The following is a 5,339-nucleotide window of genomic DNA, read 5'->3' on the forward strand; positions in this document are numbered from 1 at the left end:
CTCCCCCAATTCTGAATCTCTAGGTGTCTTTTCCTGCAAACCTCTTCTTCCCTTCCTGGAGCCTCCACATTGTCAAAGGAAGATGAAACCTTTGGACCCCAGTAGTGGAGAGTGAGGAGGTGACTTTTACCCAAATGAGGTGGCTGTGTGCTTTAACAGGACCACTAGAATACAAAGAGCTATCTATGATGGAGGCAGCCGATGAGGATTCAGCACTTGACAATGGGCCGGTGCCACGCCGAACACTCCATGGGCTTTTTCTAGTCGAATCTCTGGGAGGTAGGGGTGATCGTCACCTTTGCTTCCGTGTTAGGAAACCATGCAGCAGAGGATAAGTTCCTCGAGTGAGCGTAACTGGCTTCGATTCCAGGCCTGCAGGGCCACCGTTCTGCCCCCAGCATGCCTGCCCCCCTCCCCCGCAACCCCAACGAGCACCCAAGGATTGCCTCTCGCGACATTGGGCTTCTCTACAACAGATACACAAATGTATAGCACTTAAATAATTGATTTTGTTAGGAAATGAAACCAATGCATAACTTATTCATCAATCACTCTATCAGCAGAGTCGATAAATGTCATCCTTTTGTTGCCAAACTATTCCATGGGATGAAAAGGCTGCACAGCAAACAGTGATAACACATTTCCAATGCCACATATATACTGGTTTATATATCATCTTTACAAAGGCAGCCACTGGACATTTTTGGAGACTGCTAGAAGGTAACAAAGAAAGATGATGGCTCGGTCCTCTCAGATCTCCTGTTCATCGGAATACTCTGTTATCCTTTTCACAGGGGATGCTGTTGGTGTGATGCAGGATGGGACTGGTCACAGCCTCTAGTTACTGCATCGACATGGACAGGACCACCTTTGTGGGGCAGGGGCGGGAACAGAGTCACACGGGCAGCTCCAAATGCCTTCCTAAGGACACAGAGCCCGTCCTGTTCCTGGTGGAGGGGATTCTTTGTGCCGGTTGTTCTCAAACACTGGGCATCAGAATCAGGGAGCTTAATGAAAACACAGCTTCCCGGGCCCCACTGCCGGTGGAGACCTGGAGCGCGGTCGGGAATCTGCCTCGTGTTTGTCATAGTGAGTGACTTATAACAAGCTGACCTGAGGATTCTGATGCATAAACAGGGGGAGGAACCACTGATTTTTTTCATAAAGCAGAAGACTAGTCAAATTGATGTTGAGACGGTTGCCCCTGGCAACCACCATTCTACTTTCTGTCTTTATGAATTGGACTCTAAGTACTCTAAGTGCCTCATGTGAGTGGAATGACGCAGTATTTGTCTTTTCTTCTTTTTTTTGGTAACTGGCTTATTTTACTCAGCGTAAGGTTCTCAAGGCTCATCGACATTGTAGCATCTGTCAGAACTTCCTTTGGGGGGCCGCATTGTATTCCAGTGCATATACAGACCACATGGTTTATACACTCATCCATGGATGGACACTTGGGTTGATTCCACCTTTTAGCTATTGTGAATAATGCCGGTATGAACGGTGGTGTGCAAACATCTCGTTGAGGCCATGCTTTCGATTGTTTTGGGTTTATACTGAGCTCATATGATAGTTCTATTTGTATTTTTTTAGAGAAACCACCACACTGTTTTCCACACTGACTGTATCATTTTACCATCCAATGAACATTGCACAAGCGTTCTAATTTCTCCTCATTCTCACCAAATCCCATATTTCCTGTTTTGTTTTGTTTTGTTTTAGTAATATCCATCCTGATGCATGGAACTCACTTTTTTTTTAAGGATATAAAACATGTTGGTATCTTTTTAATTTTACAGTGAATACCAAACTCTACTCAAAAATATATACTGGAGAAACAGCCCTGAACACTGGCTTTGCAATGGGCTGGTAAAGAGGGGAGGTGACCACCCTTGGTGATCAAGAAAAGAAAGAATATGCTTTCTGTGCTAAGTAGGTCTGTGCTTGGGCTCCTAATTCTCTCATGTCTTGTGTGGGTGGCCTGACAGTCAAGTTCTCTTCCCTCTCTCAGACTCAGAGTCTGAGAAAAGTAATAAGGCCTGACACGTACTTTAAATAAATACATACATACATACATACATATATATATAAAATACATATACATATATATTTAAATATATGTATGTGTATTATATACACACACACACACATATACATACACACACACACACACACACATGATCATGGGTGAAAAGCACTCAGCTTACTACCTGGCACATAGTAGGTGCTCAATTAATAGTGTTATTCTTAAGAAAATAAAAAGTTAAAAAGAAAGGAAGAGATGATTCCCATGAACCACCGATCCCTCTTCCCAACACATTCGCCCTTATACTCACCCACGGATACACACACACTCACACACACGCACACTCACGTACACACAGAAGGATACCAAGAAAGACCAGTACTGGTCAGAGATGTAAAAATAATCACATAAAGAAAAACAAAACTCTTTAAGAAACTCTTTAAGAGCTAAAATACTCGTGGTTTTGGGGGAAGGGCTGCTACGAACGGTGCCTGGGACCTGGCGTGTGAAAGGACCGTCCTCTTCCCCAGGTTTAAGGTTCGGTCCTGATGACAATGCTCTCGGAGCTGACCCAGACGTGTGCAGGCAGAAGTGACGAGCTTCAAGGCCCGCACCCTGAGGCTGACCAGCAAGCCGACCTCCGGCCTGTGGTTCCCTCGTCCCATTCACCTGGTGTTGCAGATGGCCCCAGAAGTCTCGTTTGATATTTTTATTTTAAATTTATTTTTATTATTATTATTTTTTTAGGCGAGGCAACCCTTGGTTGACCTCACAGATTGCAAGGACCTTGTCAGCTTACAATCCCTTATTTTTTATTTATTTTTTAAATTTTTTTTACGCCTACAGCACTTGGTCTTCCTAGGTGGTCTCCCATCCAAGTACTAATTAGGCCTGACCTTGATGAGCTTCCAAGATCAGACGGGATTGGGCTTGTTCCGGGTGGCATGGCTGTAGACCAGAAGTCTCATTTGAACTTGGGCCCACAAGAGACCTAGTAAGAGGTCAATGACTCCAAAGGAAATGGCTGCTGTCCAGGTTGGCACAGGCCCCTGGTACAGCTGGCTTGTTGGGGGGAAGGGATCATGAAGCTGATTCGGCTCATCTCTCACCTGGAAGCCTCCTCCTCTCTCCTTCCCGACCCAGGGCACACATAGACTCTTCATAAAGCCATAGGAGGTAGGTGTGATTACAGACCCACTTTACGGATGCAGAAACTGAGGCTCACAGAGGTAAAGAACATTCCTCAGGACCACCCAGCTAGTAGGTGGTGAAACCTCCATTCCACCCCGGGGCCCCGCTGATTTCAGACGCCATGACCTTAAAGGGGTCAGCAAATTACAGCCCGCCGCTTCTTTTTTGCAAATAAAGTTTTATCAAAACGCAGCCAAAGCCCTTCATTTATGTGTTATCTATGGCCGCTTTCCTGTTACAACAGTAGAGTTAAATAGCTGTAACAGACTTTGTATGGTCCACAAACTCCAAAATACTTACTATCTGGACCTTTACAGAAAAAGTTGGCCAGCCCCTGCTCTTAACCACAGCAATATTCAATTGGTCGAAGGCCCACGGACCTGAGAAGACAAGGTGGGGGTGGTTAGACGAGGCAGGGAGGGCTGGAAGGACCTTCTGCACGGAGTCATCAGAGAGACTAGGCCCACCCTCACAGCCTTTACTCACAGCCTCTGACCTCTAGCCTTTGGAATCATCCCTTCCCACTGGCTCAAGAACCTCTCCGCTGCTCAGTGCCTCAGTTTCCCCATCCACAGCAGCAGCCTCTCCCTTATTGAATTTGCATGACATTTGTTTAAGATCTATTACATAAAAGTCCCAAGAGAGGGCTTGGCACAGATATGTGTTCAGTACTCAATGAACACATGTTTCCTTCCTTCCTCGGGCCTCTAACCCAGGAGTCTCTAACCCCCAGGCCGCGGACCTGTTAGGAACCAGGCCGCACAGCAGGAGGTGAGGGGTGATCGAGTGAGGGAAGCTTCATCTGCATCTGCAGCCGCTCCCCCCAGCGCCCGCATCACCGCCTCAGCTCTGCCTCAGATCATCAGGCAGTAGATTCTCATAGGAGCACTGGTCCCTAGTGCCATGAAGGCTGGAGAACACTCCTCTAACCAGTGACATTATTCTATGACTTCCAATGTCCCTGCAAAAGCGCAGTGCCACGGAGGATGCACCTGCCACCAGCCTGCTGTTCAATGAGCCCATTAGGCGGAGGTACAGAGAGGGCCCCACTTTTTGGAAAAATAAAAAGGCAAAAGCCACATGTAGGAGCATCTTACCTGCGCGACCGCTGACTGTGCCTCGTTGGCAAGCATTTAAACAAAGACTACAGCTGCCTGGCAATTTGGGTTGCGAGACAGGGGTGAAGACTGCTATTAAATAAAAGTTTTTCAACAGATTGGAGTCTTGTGCATCTAAGTTCCCAACTGCCCAATTTGCAGCGCTACTGTGGATGAAAACAGCAGGGCTCTGCCATTGGCCAACCCGGTCTATATCCCAGCTCCATCACTCATCACCTGGATGACTTTACGGAAGCCGCAGCCCCCCTATTAAGCATTAAAGTCGAAACGAGAAATCGCACGGTGAATGTTCAGCATACTGCCTTTCACGAAGAGAGCAGCCGGTAAATGTTATAATTTGTCTTTTCGTTAAGGCCCCTAACGTCTCCCGATGGCAGGGGCCGTTGGAGAACGCGGCGTCTGTGCCCAGACCACGGGCGGGCAGTTGGCAGCGGCTCAGCAGAGCGTCAGCTTCCGCATCTGTCTCTCCCTTCCCGTCTCAGCCCCGCTCAAACAGTGCTAATCGCATTATCAAGATTATCTCCCGGGAGTCACAGAGCTGTGGCCCTGGGACTCGGGTTTAATTCCGTTTTAATAACAGGTTCTTAAACACATTTGAAAACAAAATTATGATGCCCTTTCATCCCTTCAGTTAGGAAAGAAAAGAAAAAAAACCTTCCTCATGTACAGTAATGTGTTGGGTTTTATGTTTTTATTGTTTTGGTATTTGGATTTTTTTTTTTTTTTTTTTTTTTTAAGAATGCCTCCTGTTTTGGAGAATGTTGGGGGCTGGGATTCAGAGATTTTTGGTTTTTTTGTTTGTTTTTTTTTTCATTTCGAAATGATTTCCCTGGCAACAAAGGAAAGAGCCGATTTTCCCAGATGCCAGGACCTGCGTTATATGAAAACTGCCTTGTTATGGGGCCAATAGGGACCCTGCTTTCTCAAAGCTGCAAACTCACTTTAAGAGGATATAGCCAATTCGGGGAGGCTTGGAATGTTTCATTCACCTTGTATTTATGGAA

The 5,339-nt window shown here is 46.4% G+C and overlaps 1 pseudogene; it reads right to left on the bottom strand.

Moving 5' to 3' along the window:
- Positions 1-2,863: 2,863 nt before the first annotated feature.
- LOC111742144 lies at positions 2,864-2,982 on the bottom strand (annotated as a pseudogene).
- Between the last annotated feature and the right edge of the window lie 2,357 nt (positions 2,983-5,339).

The sequence above is a fragment of the Pteropus vampyrus genome, unplaced genomic scaffold (assembly GCF_000151845.1).
Source record: "Pteropus vampyrus isolate Shadow unplaced genomic scaffold, Pvam_2.0 Scaffold86, whole genome shotgun sequence".
Taxonomy (NCBI): Eukaryota; Metazoa; Chordata; class Mammalia; order Chiroptera; family Pteropodidae; genus Pteropus; species Pteropus vampyrus.